At 36.4% G+C, this 14888-nt stretch overlaps 2 long non-coding RNA genes across 2 annotated transcripts in view; both read left to right on the top strand.

Annotated features, from left to right (window-relative positions):
• Window positions 1–14888, top strand: part of LOC140039658 (uncharacterized) — an 85436-nt gene that overhangs the window by 58922 nt on the left and 11626 nt on the right. The gene's annotated exons all lie outside the window — the stretch shown is intronic.
• On the top strand, window positions 2342–4062 carry LOC140039657 (uncharacterized). Its single transcript, XR_011842544.1, has 4 exons — window positions 2342–2414; window positions 3019–3088; window positions 3582–3656; window positions 3817–4062. It is a non-coding gene; the product is annotated as an uncharacterized lncRNA (long non-coding RNA).

Consider the following 14888-nt stretch of genomic DNA (forward strand, 5'->3'; position numbering starts at 1 on the left):
TGGTGAATTTATCGTTATTTTGTATCAACAGTTTTTTTTTACACAATGGCTCGAATTTGGATATTCATAGTAGTTTTGTGTGCAACCAACGTAAGGTTTGCAGTTTCTACGCGCCACGGTTTGTAAAATATTATCCACTTCTCAATTCACAATTAAATTTTCCACCACACCGAGTATTTTAATTTTGTCAGTATTTCGAATGCCTTTACATTTTTAGAATAACATTTTTTTGGTACGTCATCCATGGAAGATTTAGGATGAGAACGAGGCGGAGGTTAATTATTTACAAAACTATCTATACAATCACTAATGTATTTAATTTCTAAATAGTAAATGTTTATGTTTTAGTAAGTAAGTATATTATATTTTATCCAATGGCGCTTTACCTCCCATTGCGTCATCACATTATCGTTATTATTTTTGTAGACCTAATTTATGTTTTATTACGAATCTATGTAGATCAAATCCATGTGAATCAACTGCAACTTGTGAGCTAACAACTAGTGGTTACGTATGCCTGCAGAGTGAGCGTACGGTTTGATTTTCGTTTTTATAAAATTGTAATCGACAGTTAATTTTTTGTTTGGTAATGGTTAATATTTCTCTCATTGCCTCTCTCATTGCCACTTACCTAAAAACATTATCATGATTAATTATTCTAACAGAAAGTGGGACTGCTGAAAAGGTATATTATTACAATCGTAGTCGAATACAAAATACATTATCTTTTACAGGTGGCATGTTCCTTACTAAAGGCGATCGTTTTGGATAACTTCTACTATTACCAGTACTGTTCCATTATGAATAGGAAAGATGACAATAATCATCGAATGTGGACGATAATGCTTGTTTGAAATATGTGCTATATTTTTATTTAATGTTATTGAATTATATATTTTTGTTATCATTAATTAACCAAAGTTCATCATTCATATTTCCTGATTGTAAATGTTCATGTTTCCATAGGTGTTTGATCCACACACAAAAAAAAAAGAAAAATGAAAATGGCTTAATAATGTACATAAATCCAGGGTATTATTATTATTATTATTATTATTATTATTATTATTATTAGTGTTATTATTATTATTATTATTAGTGTTATTATTATTATTATTTTGTTTTTTTAAATCAACGAAATTGGCATTTGTTATCAAACCGTGACAATATAATACAATTCGATGCATCATAACATTATTTAATCAATTTATTTATTTAGATATATTCAGTGCAATAATCTGAGATTATATAGACCGGCAGCCCGGAGACATTTGGTTAGATGAGCTAGGTACCAACATCTGACTATTTAAGTGTGTGGGGGGTCACTTGAAATCAATGAAAATGGGAGTCTGCCGGGTACACCCTGCTGCATCTAGACCCGGAGGGACCCCGAAAGGTGCTAAAAAATCGGCCCCGGTTAGATGAGAGAGATACCACCTAATTTTACCACCATGGACGCCCTAGGGCCAAGGCAGTGTACAGATAGTCTGTAATAGGTAATTTGGTATTGCTTACAATGTGCTAAATCCTATAACATTGGTTGCTGGTGGTATCTACAATATCTAAGCTGGGCTAGTTGGGGGAAGGGGGGTTTCTAGTCTAACTTTAGGGTGTCTGGCACTTGTGGTGCAACAAACAATTAGTCTATTGTTATCCATTTAGTATTGTATAAACACAACTTGTTTATTTGGCATTAATTTTGAGTGATACCTCACTCAGCTATGCTATACCCATTTTAGGTCCTCCCTCGGGGGGTCTGACGGGTCTATTGCAAAAGACAAAAAATCTGTCGTTTGTGATACTGGTATAAGGATGCCAATGGGAATTCCTGGTGGTAAAATTAGGTGGTATCTCTCTCATCTAACCGGAGCCGATTTTTTTTAGCACCTTTTGGGGTCTTCCCGGTTTAGACGCAGCAGGGGGTACCCGGCAGACTCCCATTTTCATTGATTCCAAGTGACCCCCAACACACTTAAATAGTCAGATATTGGTACCTAGCTCATCTAACCAAATGTCTCTGGGCTGCCGGTCTATAACACAACAGCAACATTTTTCAATACTGGCAAACAGATTGCATTATGAACTACATTATTAAGTGGAATAAATTGAACGAAAATAAAATGTTACTGTTATTTGACAAATATAAACTTGACACGAACATAAAATGAATATGTTAATCAAGCTATTATTGTACACTAATAATCATTTAATTGGGTCAATAAAAATAAATAAATATAATGTACATATTGAATGTTTTATTAATATTACCGAATTAAAATATTAGAATATTTATAAGTATAAAATCTGTATTGTTTTGATATAATTATTATTAAATGACAATATTTGCATTGAGCATTTTAACGACAACAGAACGGTCGGATATTGAAATAGCAAAATTTCTTTGATTTCATCAGGTATGTTAAATTTACTTCTTGTAAAAGATTACTTAATGAGGACACAATTATCTTTCACTTTATAAAGGAGATTAAATTAAAGATTTGTCTTACCTTATACTACTGTTTTTTTTGTTTGGCAAGTGATGTTTTGTTGAAACAAAATTATTCTAAAAAGTAAGCATAATCTAGAGATTTAAGGCGTTTATCACATTCGATAAGCAGACGAAATGTTAATTTTCATGTGAAGTAAGTTGTATTAAGGTGTTAATAGAAACTTCTGATTTCGCATGGCTACGAAGTTATCAAGTAGGCCTATAAACATATATCCACGGTGACCTACGTAGTACAATGATATCCTAAAACAGGAAACTTTACAAATAAATATTCGATAAATATTTCATAAAAATGAAATTAAAATTGAAAATTATACGACCAATAAAAGTGAAAGAAGGTAGTGGAGACTAGAACATCAGCAGGAACGATAATAAAGATGAGGACAACATATATCATGAAGAAGATAAAGAAAATGATCACAATAATACTTAATTATTAGTTAAACAACTTTCTTGTATGATAATATTTATTTAAGTAAATCACACAGGTGCACTTCTTTTTTTTTTAGAAAATGGCTCGAGTTTCCATTGCTTTAGTAGTATTGCTGCTCGTAACATTGACCGCCGCAACGCGAAACGGTTTGTAAATCCTTTGGTACATTAGTGTTACAAGTGTATTTTTTCCAAAAATAATAGTAAAATAACACTGTATAAAGTAAGCATTGTTTTTTCATCCTCCAATATATAAATAATTCAATTTTCAACATCTTGTGATCAATCCTCAATCAAATTTTCCTGAATTTCCTACTTTTCCAGAATTTTGAATGTGATTAACACTTACTTGTTTATTTCTGTAATGAGGGCTAGTTATATATATATTTTTTCCAATATATTTTCTTTAGTATGTTTTTTAACTGTTTTTTAAAAACTAAATCTGACGTAAATATACCAAAATTTGTAATTTATATAGGATTTAGACCATCGAGCTTGCGCTGATGACATTGTCTAGATATAAAAACCATACAAGAGTTCAATGAGTACATAATGATTACGTCATTGAAGGAAACATATCTATATGCAAACCCAGTTGGTAGTAACATTTTATTTTTCAATTATGATTTTGATCTGGAAGAAGGAAGTGATCCATGTCAAGCTGACCCATGTGATCCAAATTGTATCCAAACAAATGGCGATTTATGTCAGGCCGGTAGGTTTTATATTGTTTATTTTTTAAACATTCGATTTAGTTATTTCCATTGTTGGATTATTCTTTGTACATTGTGTTCTGCGTTCAAGATTTATATAGTTCTGAGTAATTGAAAATTACTTTATTCTACTATTCTAATATCCGATACTTTGTTTTCTAGAAACTATTATTATTAACCCAGAACCTGAACAAGAACAAGCTTCTGCTATGTTCGTCAGTGCGGGAGATAGTCGAGGAGGCTAAATTCAGCCATGTTGATACATGTCACTGGGGAGACTATCATGAGAAAAGTGTGCTTCGAATGTGATACGATATGTGTGAAATATATTCATCTTTTCATGATAATTAAAGTTATTATGGCAAGAAAATAAATACAATATGATATTGGTTGCACAACTGCTTATTTTGTCTACTTCAATCGAACATTTCTATACCACATTGATAGTAATAAGGTTCCCCCCGAACGCGTTAACGTTATTTCCCAAAATGCAACGCGCAAACTAAGCCCCCTTTATAATTGTTCAGAGCATGTTTAATTTTTACGAAAAACCTATTAATTTGAGCATAATTATTTTACATATTCTTTTGTTCACTTTATTCAATCTCAAGTTCTCATATTCTAAATTAAATTGAATTTAATTTTTTCTATTTACTTAGATACAATTTCATTTTCAATCAGTTCACTCGATTTTTTAAATACTTTGGGACGTGACACTTTTTTATTTATTTATTCTTTATTTATTCAATATATCGTAATCGCAGCACAAGGCTGAATTTAAACAATATTAACATGATAATGTACACATCAAAAGGACAAAAAATCTAAAGAATACAAATATAAAAATATAAAGGTACAAAATTCAAGAATCGATAAAAAATATACAAAATAGAAAATTGACAAAAAGAAGCACACAAACACGCGAGGAGAAATTGCACATGACGACCAATAAACCAAGAATCATTTGTCAATAAGTAATTTGGCGAGAAAGGGTATATCACTTTTGGCATATCTTTCGGTTCGAGCACGGGGGCTGAGAAATTCGTGGGAAGGAGCGTACTGTGAGAAAGAGAATTAATAGGAAACCACTCTTTGAAGGAATTGGAACAGACGTATCGATGGGCAAATTCTTTAAATAATTTATTCTTCTCGTATCAAGCGTCTGAAGATTAGTATTTTTAAGTGCGTTACGATATGTGTCGTTCTTTGGTCCCAAAATAATCCAAAGCGCTCATTTTTAATTCGCTCAATCATGAGAGACTGTTTAATAGTAATACAACTTAGGCCTATGTCACGGTGGTGAGGCATACTCGACAATAGGACGAACGTACCCCAAATAAACGGACACCAAATCGCAAGCAGAAACTCCAAAGCGCTTGAGAGGATAAAGCATATATAATCTACGGCTACTATTAAAAATCATATTGCTAACAAGAGTCTAATCAGAGAACGTCAATAAGGTGACGAAAGAAGACAAGAAAGTGGGCAACGCATACCGTGACGGTGAACGCCGATAGTGAGAAGATGATCATGACGAGACTAAATACACTGTCAATAATGTTTATTTAAATAAACCACGCAGGTGACCAATGTACACATAACAGATAATATATATTTATTTGTTTGTCTTTGTCTTTTTTTTTTAAGGAAATGGCTCGACGTGTCTTTATTGCTGTATTATTGTTGTTCGTAATGTTTGCAGTTGCAACCGGAAACGGTTTTAATAATCTTCAGCTTTACATGCTGTTTATATTTTATTTCTTAATTATTTAAATTTTAACTTTCAAGCAAGATACAAACAAAATTAGGCTACACAATTAGGAAAAGACTCGGAAAAAAGGGTGAAAGTTAAAACTAAATGCACAATTAAAAAAACAAAACGCACAATCAAAGAGATCAAATAATCCAACTACAAATTCACAAAAGTACATCGCGAAAAATAGACAACTTTGAAGCATGACCTCCTCAAATCAAATATCCTAGTTGACTTAGGCCTAGGCATCTAGCCTAAAATATTCCGAATTTATTAAGAACCTTGGAATGAATTTATTATGTTCGTTTTTTTTTTATTTTTTACATTTTTATGCGATATTTTCTGATATGTTTTTTACATGCAATTTTGCCATTTTGCCACGAGATGTAAAGTTGTTCAGTATTTTTGTAAATAGAGAGAACGTAGTATTATCTTGAAAATTATACTATTGTCTGGTAGTTAGTAGTAGTTTGCTTGCTTTATTTATTTATTTAGTTATTTTTTGCCTAGGTATTTTTAAATTAAAAATTATTTTATTAACTGCTAAGAAAATTGTATATTTCTTTTTAGTAAAATCAACTGGCGTGTTCATAAGTTGGGGAGATTCCAGCGTAAGGGCGTAGCTTCTAGCCATATCATTTAAGACCGGTCACGGTGCACGATGAGAAATTAAAATGCGCATGTGTGAAGTCCTCTTATATGCCTAATTGAATTGTATCATGGTTTATGGTAAGAAAATAAATGCAACAATGATGTTGAATTTCTGGAAAATTCTTCATTGATATGAGTCAATTTTGACAGGAACATAACAAATTGAGTGTCAATCAAGCTGTTATTAATAACTATTTACTAGTGGGTCAATAAAATAAATAAATATATAATGTACATAATTATAAAATGTTTTATTAATATCACAAAATTAAAAATAATAGAATAATTATATGTATAATCTAAATATAACAGTATCTTTTAAACATTAAATGACAATTATTCGCTTTGAGAATTTCAACGTCTGTCGATATTGAAATTGCAAAGTTTCATTGATTTCATCAGGTATGGTAAATTGACTTGTGTACACCTACCGTATTTTATTGAATGATTAAACTTGCATTTGACAAAAAGTAGATGAATTTTTGATTTTCTTTCATGTGAATAGGATTTAAAGAGTTTTAATTTAGCAGACAACGAAGTTATCGAGGCGAAAATAATTATTCTGTGTACACTCACAGCGTAGTAAAATATTAGGATATAGGATGTCAATTCAATAATATTTTCTATAACTTATAATTATCTATTTTTATTCAACTCTATTTATGCCCATAAAAAATAACACATTTTGACTGATTTCAAAGAATTATAAATAATTTAATTTGTTGTATTATTTTTTTAAGGGCCCTACCAAACAATAAATACTATACTTTAAAATGTTATTAGTCATCTAAGACATTGTGAAACAGAGTAGGTTTAGTTTTACGAATGTCAAGCATTTTTAATATTGGTAACCGACAGAAAACGTACAAGGAGAACGTCCTTCTAAAACCTTTTTACCCGAGTCATTATCATTCGGAGAACCATCGTCTACACTTCCTAGAGGGGGAGCGAGCGAAGCGAGCTCATTCTAGGCATAGGTTTATATTACATGATATGTTGTTTCTTTACAAATGTGTTAATTCCTGTTTCAGCTGCGACTTTGTTCAGTTGTTTGGTATTCATGTTAAGGTTAAACTTATCAACTCACTTTTGGCTTGTAATTAACTAACACATTTTTATCTCCCTGTTTAGGATATCTAGAATATGATTTGTATGAACAAGAATTGAATAACAAAATAAATAATCAATTTTAAAAAATGAAACAAAGTATTTGACATTTAATGTCAATTTTGACAGAAACATAACAAACTGAGTGTCAATCAACCAGTTATTAATAACCATTTAATAATGGTTCAATAAAATAATTAAATATATAATGTACATAATTATAAAATGTTTTTTATTAATATCACAAAATTAAAAATAATAGAATAATTATATGTATAATCTAAATATAACAGTATCTTTTAAACATTAAATGACAATTATTCGCTTTGAGAATTTCAACGTCTGTCGATATTCAAATTGCAAAGTTTCATTGATTTCATCAGGTATGGTAAATTGACTTGTGTACACCTACCGTATTTTATTGAATGATTAAACTTGCATTTCACAAAAAGTAGATGAATTTTTAATTTTCTTTCATATGAATATGTGGATTTAAAGGGTTTTAATTTAGCAGACAATAATAATGACATCGCTTCTTTCCGTTCTAGATTTACATTTTTTATCTAAAGTAGTCTTTATTATTAAGATTTAACCAGGCTGTTAGTGGCTAAATAAATTCCTGTCCTGTTTGATTGGACGATTGTGGGTCACATGGCGTGCAATAGCACGCACTATTAAACGATCATTTAATATTACTTTTCTTCGTGTACGAAAAAGAAATCTGTAATCTGTAATCTGTAAAATATTTGTTTATACTATTGCTGTTGCAGCTTTTGAAATACAACAGCGCCACCTATTTTGTACTTTCGTCGCGAATGTTATTGTTATGACAGGTTTCGTGATGTAGTACATTTTTGGAGAGATATAGTACTATAACTGCATACTGTAAACTTCTTCTACATAAAATGTCAACGGAAAATATATACATATTTTTTAATTTGTTTTTTTTTTATTAGTTCTAAGTGTAAATATGCTAACTGCACACTACAAAGTTGTGGATGAGAGTTTGGTGTAATGAGCCTCTTACAGCTGAGATTGCTGGTTCAATTCCCGATTTTCTTACCAAACTCTGACGTAATTGTAGCGTTGGTAAGTTGTAGGCCTATTCAGACCAGCAACCTCTAGGTTACTGCCATCTGATTAATGATAGAGATCACCGAGTTTAGGGCTTAGAGATTTAAATAAAAGCAACACGAGAGTCTCACGCGAGAACAATTAATTCATAGTTTGGAAAAATGTCAGTTCGTATGTGTAACAATTTCCTTGCAATTATGATTTTGGTTTAGGCGATGCATGTAACCCTTCGTCTGAACCAAATAAAACGTGTGTGTACATGGTGATAGGTGATGGTAATGGTGATTACCAATGTATTATGACAGTAAATACCAGTATGTGTTTGTTTAAAGATTAACATATGCACTTTGAGGTCCAGAGAATTTGACTTCAGAAATTGGTTTAGGGTGATCAAACAATCATTTTTGGCTTGGTTACACATTTTGAAAATGTGGCGAAAGGTCACTGGTCACAGCGAAGTAATTTTGGTCTCAAATTGATCAGAAGGTATACATTTATATTCAGTCTAATGGGACATTAATTTAGTTTAAAATGACCGGAAATGCCATTTCTGACCTTTGACCCACAACCCAGGGCATGTATTTATCTCCGTAACTACTGGTCGTAGACACTTGAATTTGGTTTTAAATTGTTTGAAATATATATTTTGTTATATGAAAAACATTTTGAAAAATGTTACAAAACGTCAAAGGGTCAGGGTCAAACAAACAAACAAATTGTTTGAAATATACATATTTACATTCATTGTAATAGAAAATGTGGTTAAAAGATGAACAGAAAATAATGTTTGACAGTAATGTTATGCAATATGATACTTTAAATTGTTTCAATTTCAAGTACGCCTACTAGTTATTGCTGTCCACGAGAACATTTTGATATAAACGTCAAGCTCAACAGTTCTTTTCAGAATGCTAGAAGTAACTTGCCATGTGTATCCGATTAAACGCCCCGGGCATTTATTGTTCAAAAGGGTTTTTAGGGGGAGGGGAGGCATCTTTATTTGGGGTATAATATTAACATGTATAATCAAATAAAAAATACAGCACAATTAATATAAGAAAATGATAACATTATGTCAAAATGCTTGGTAAATTGTAGATTATGGTAATTAATGAAATGTGTTGTGATACAATTATTTTGTAAATGCATGTGGCGGAGCGTTTATTCCACATGATGTTCTATTGGAGGGAATGGAGGCTTTTATTCAATTCGAATAAATACTCGAGCTCAACAGTTAAGAATGCTAGAAGTAACTTACTATAGTTACCCGAATAAAAGGTCCGGGCATTTAGTTATTCAGGGAAGGCGTTTATTTTGTTTGGGTAACATGTATAATCAAATAAATACACCCCAGATAAAAAAAAAAAAATTAATATAATAAGAATAATAACTGGATTAAACCTCATTCTATCCTGTTGCAAGTACAATCATGTAATAAAAGGTATCACAGACAACTATAATAGACCAATTCATTGTCATTATTCCGTATCATGATGTACAATAGTAATGAAGCTATGTATTGGCATTTAAAAATATGCAAAAGATTGTTGTCAAATTGTAGTCACAAACAAACAGATGATAGAATGAAGATCCATTATGAGTGCAATTGTGTCAGGATAATGATGTGTCATTGTTTTATATCATTATACTGGCACCTGGAAGAGAAGATCCATTTAATGTTATCTATGACAGTGTCACTTTTATTCTAAAAGACAGAAACATTTCATTAAAAAGCATAAAGAAAACAACGAATCATGTAAAGTACCTTTTATCAGTTGAGAAACGTATTATTAATTATTAAAATTAGAGTATTTATTCGAATTAACACCCGCTTTGAATAAAAGCCTCTCTCAAATAAACGCCACCATTCCCTCTAATAGAACACCATGTGGAATACGCCCGCCACATGCATTTACACAATAATTGTATCACAACACATTACATTAACTACCATAATCTACAATTTACCAAGCATTTTTTTCACTTTTTGATATTAATTCCGACTTCCATGGCCACCGTCCTGCTGTCTGTATCAACCAACACCTTTTCTGGGATCTGATGAGCGTCCCAATCGGGCGCCGTAACCCGGCGTTCGGTTCATCCCGCAGCGCCAGTTCTGCTTACCAAAAGTGGCCCACTGGGCACTCGCATTCGTCGCCCGGCTCCAATCGAGCGAGTGGGACTTCTTACCAATTTAAAGTTTGAGAATAGGTTGAGGTCGTTTCGGACCCAAGGCCTCTAATCATTCGCTTTACCAGATAAAACTGCGTTCGAGCGCCAGCTATCCTGAGGGAAACTTCGGAGGGAACCAGCTACTAGATGGTTCGATTAATCATTCGCCCCTATACCCAAGTTTGACGATCGATTTGCACGTCAGAATCGCTGCGGACTTCCACCAGAGTTTCCTCTGGCTTCGTCCTGCTCAGGCATAGTTCACCATCTTTCGGGTCCTAACGCACACGCTCCTCCTCCGCCTCGCCGACAGAGCGATCGAGACGGGACCTTCACTTTCATTGCGCCTTCGGGCTTCAAAGTCCCTACGACTCGCGGGCGTGTTAGACTCCTTGGTCCGTGTTTCAAGACGTTTAAATCGCGCGGCCTAGCCTAGCCTAGCCTGGCCTAGCCTAGCCTAGCCTAGCCTAGCCTAGTCTAGCCAAGCCAACGCTCAGACTATATCCGTTAGCAACGGAGGCCGGAAAAAATGGGAACTAAAAAAATCATCATCAAACTACACATTATCACCGGCTAACCGGCAGCGTAGACGAGGTTATATTTCGAGGACCTTCAAAAGTGGTGTGCGCGCGTGTGCGTCATCAAACTGAAGAAGAAAAAATTTAAATCGCGCGGCCTAGCCTAGCCTAGCCCGGCCGGGTCGGGCCTAGCCTAGCCTAGCCTAGCCCAGCCCGGCCGGGCCTAGCTTAGACTAGCCTAGCCTAGCCTAGCCTACGCTCAGACTATATCGGTTGGCAACGGAGGCCGGAAAAAATGGGAACTAAAAAAATCAACATTATCACCGGCTAACCGGCGGCGTAGCCTAGCCAAGGCTACAGACGGCGCGAGCTTAGGCGGGCAGGGCCTAGCCTAGCCTAGACTAAGCGGGCTGAGCCGGGTCGGGCCTAGCCTAGCCTAACCTAACCTAGCGGGCCCGGTTGGGTTTAGCTTAAAATAAATAAAGATTTAAAAAAAAAAAAACAAAAAAACAAACCAAAAAAAAAAAGAACCTTATTTCTAACCTGGTTAATATGGTTAATATGGTTAATATGTGAACAGATTTACCCGTCGTCATAAACAACGTTTTTTATACTGCAAGTAATGTTTCGAAGCTCGACGCAACCACCCACCGCTGGTTTGCCCGTCTTGTGCGGACAAATCTCGCGGATCATGTAAGGTTTAGTTTCAGTAGATCGCAGCGAAACGGCTGCTCTGCTAGTCACGACACCTCGATCCATACCCAAGTCGTCTGCAAGTGATTTTGCGCCTTTCTTGCAGAGGATGGATTCCTCCAAGCTACCGTGCAATTTGCATGCACGGGCAGGATTCGGGGGATTCGGCCCTTCCCTGTTCTATTCTGGGCCTCCCGCGTGCAAGGCACCGAACGTATCGTCGCACACCAGGCGGGATTCCGACTTAGAGGCGTTCAGCCGTAATCCCTCAGATGGTAGCAACGCACCACTGGCTTCTGAATCTGCGGTTCCTCTCGTACTGAGCAGGATTACTGTAAAAACTAACCTGTCTCACGACGGTCTAAACCCAGCTCACGTTCCCTATTAGTAGGTGAACAATCCAACACTTGGCCAATTCTGCTTGGCAATGATAGGAAGAGCCGACATCGAAGAATCAAAAAGCGACGTCGCTATGAACGCTTGGCCGCCACAAGCCAGTTATCCCTGTGGTAACTTAAAACTCCTAAAATCAAAAGGATCGATAGGCCACGCTTTCACGGTCTGTATTCATACTGAAAATCAAAATCAAGCGAGTTTTTGCCCTTTTGCTCTACGCGAGGTTTCCGTCCTCGCTGAGCTCGCCTTAGGACACCTGCGTTACCATTTGACAGATGTACCGCCCCAGTCAAACTTCCCGCCTGACGCTGTCGCGGGTTGCGCGACAAGTCGCGCTTAACGCTAGAATCGTGGACCCGGTGGGCCCGCTTCCCGCATCACCCGATAAGTAAAGAAACGATGAAAGTAGTGGTATTTCACCGGCGGCGTGAGCCTCCCACCTATTCTACACCCTCATGTCTCTTCACAAGGTCAGACTAGAGTCAAGCTCAACAGGGTCTTCTTTCCCCGCTAATTCTGCCAAGCCCTTGGCTGTGGTTTCCATTCATGCGCGTCGCTAATTAGATGACGAGGCATTTGGCTATTTGATGACTTAGGTACAGCAGTAGAAACTGCCACAACCTCGAGTCTTCCCACCTTAAGACAGTAGGCGTCACTGAAAATGACGAGAAACCTTCCACACTGTCCCGTCAAGGATATTCACGTCTATGTGCGAGAATCTCCTTGACACCGAAATATGTGTAACCCGATCTTACACATATCCGTTGAAGGTAAGGGATAGATGTTATTCCCTCTTGGTACACAAGACACAATCTTACGTAGCCCACTACGTACCTGTCCTCATTTTTGGGTCCTCCTTCATGTTAAATTAAAATGGACTAACCACAAGTACACATTCCTTATCATGGTTAACAATCCATGAATGCAGCAAATAATTGGATTGTATCGCACAAGACTTTTAAGGTAATCTGTTCCATAACTGACTTTCTTAGGTTAAGAGCTTTAACAATTGCGTTTGTTTTGTGCCTCTAGCTCCAATCACTACTGGTATAACAGTCACTTATTCGGCCCCGGTCGAGTTCCTCGCAGCTAATGATAGACTCCGACTACAATTGTCTCATACCACCGTGGGGTCCACAATCAGAGCGCGATCATCCTTAACCAGTAAAATATCGGGTTTTAAAGTTCCCGTTGAAACTTTAAACGTAGGCTCGTAAGATACAGACCAACCTATGTGCTATCTGACCAAGCTTCATGCAGACGTTATTATGACGCCCGATTCTTGCTTCCTTCACTACGTAGAACCAACCGGAAATGTGACCTACTGTCTCAATAGTGGTCAGACACCTTCTACATCGCACATCTCTTCCTTCTCTACCTCTGGAAACGGCTTCTCTAGTAGTAGGATAGGTGTTGTTGTACTCCCTTCTTTTAGGAATGATCGTTTTGAAATCCAGTGATTTGAAACTTTCGATCCCTTCCAGGTTTCTACACCAATGCCTTGCGATCCTTGAGCGGCCCAATTGCGTTGTCTTTCCTCTTTCCATTTGCGATTAAGCTTCTTTCGGTGTGGAATGTCCAGCTTCCATTTAGTAGCGAGCTTTTGAATTCGATCGGCGAATCCTTTACCTTCCGCCCAGCTACGAACAAAATGATAGAACAGATTGTGACAAGCAGGGAACTCCTAGTCCACCGTCTCTATCGGAGGTATACAAGAAATGCGTCGATATGCAATTGGGTAGTTTGAGCCACAGTTTGATCCAGTATCTGATGGTATCGTCTAGCTTTTTAATTTGAGTTTTAGATGTGTTTGAAACGCAAAGCTTGTGCGAAATTCTTGGTATAACAAAGCTAACTAGAATATCCACTTTCTGACGGGGTTTGAGAAATGCTTTGTTAAAACGTTTGCACCATGTATCTAATGTAGATACGCCCTCGAAGTTTTCCAGGCCATTCCAAGGATCGAATAGTGCTGCAAGATATCCATTACTGGTACCTGGTTCAACCCATGGTATGGTTTCTGAGTCGACCTGAAAAGAACGGGTCATGTTTAGGAGTGCACGCATTCCTTCAGAACTGTCAGAGCACAAGGCAGTGTCATCTGCGTAGTCTAATGAAGTGCTGGCTGTGGTGTTATTTAGCTTCCACCATTGCCCACTAGCCTCCAAGGCGCACATTGCAATGTTGAACAGGATAGGTGACATGGGATCACCTTGCTTCACACCTCTACTCATTTCGATGGGGTCCGTGGTTCCATCTGGTACATGTCTGTAACCATACCGATGAAATGCTCGTGCACTCCAAACCTTCATGTGAAATAGTGTCGAAGGCCTTTGCCAAATCAAGGAACACTACCGGAAGATGTTGTCCACGATTCTTTGCCTCCTGAATCATGTCGGTTAGCAGGGTGATATTTTCATTGCATCCAGGAGCCTTAATAAAACCTCTCTATCTTTCGTTTAGTGTTACCGCCTTTTGGAGTCGACTCGCCAGAATTCGTGTGTATCGTCTGAGCACGATAGAAGAAATAGTCAAGGGTCGCCAATCATTGATGGAATTGGAGTCGCCACTTCCTTTTGGCAACAAAATTGAACGGTTTTCTTTAAGATCCTTGGGGATCTTCCCACTGATAAGAAAAGAGTTGTACAGACTAGCGAGTTGCATTTTATGTCCTCGAGAGTAACCTTATCTGGACCAGCAGCCGTTGCTGTTTTTGTGGCCTTTATGGCTGTATTCACTTCCTCCACCGTAATTTGCAACAATAAATTTTTATTGTCTACCCTTGCCTTGGGCGGAGGCAGATGACTGAGATCGACTTCAACCGAACTAGCTGAAAATCTGTCTCTATACACCTCATGGATTTCATCCAC

Source organism: Antedon mediterranea, chromosome 2, assembly GCF_964355755.1.
Source record: "Antedon mediterranea chromosome 2, ecAntMedi1.1, whole genome shotgun sequence".
Lineage (NCBI taxonomy): Eukaryota > Metazoa > Echinodermata > Crinoidea > Comatulida > Antedonidae > Antedon > Antedon mediterranea.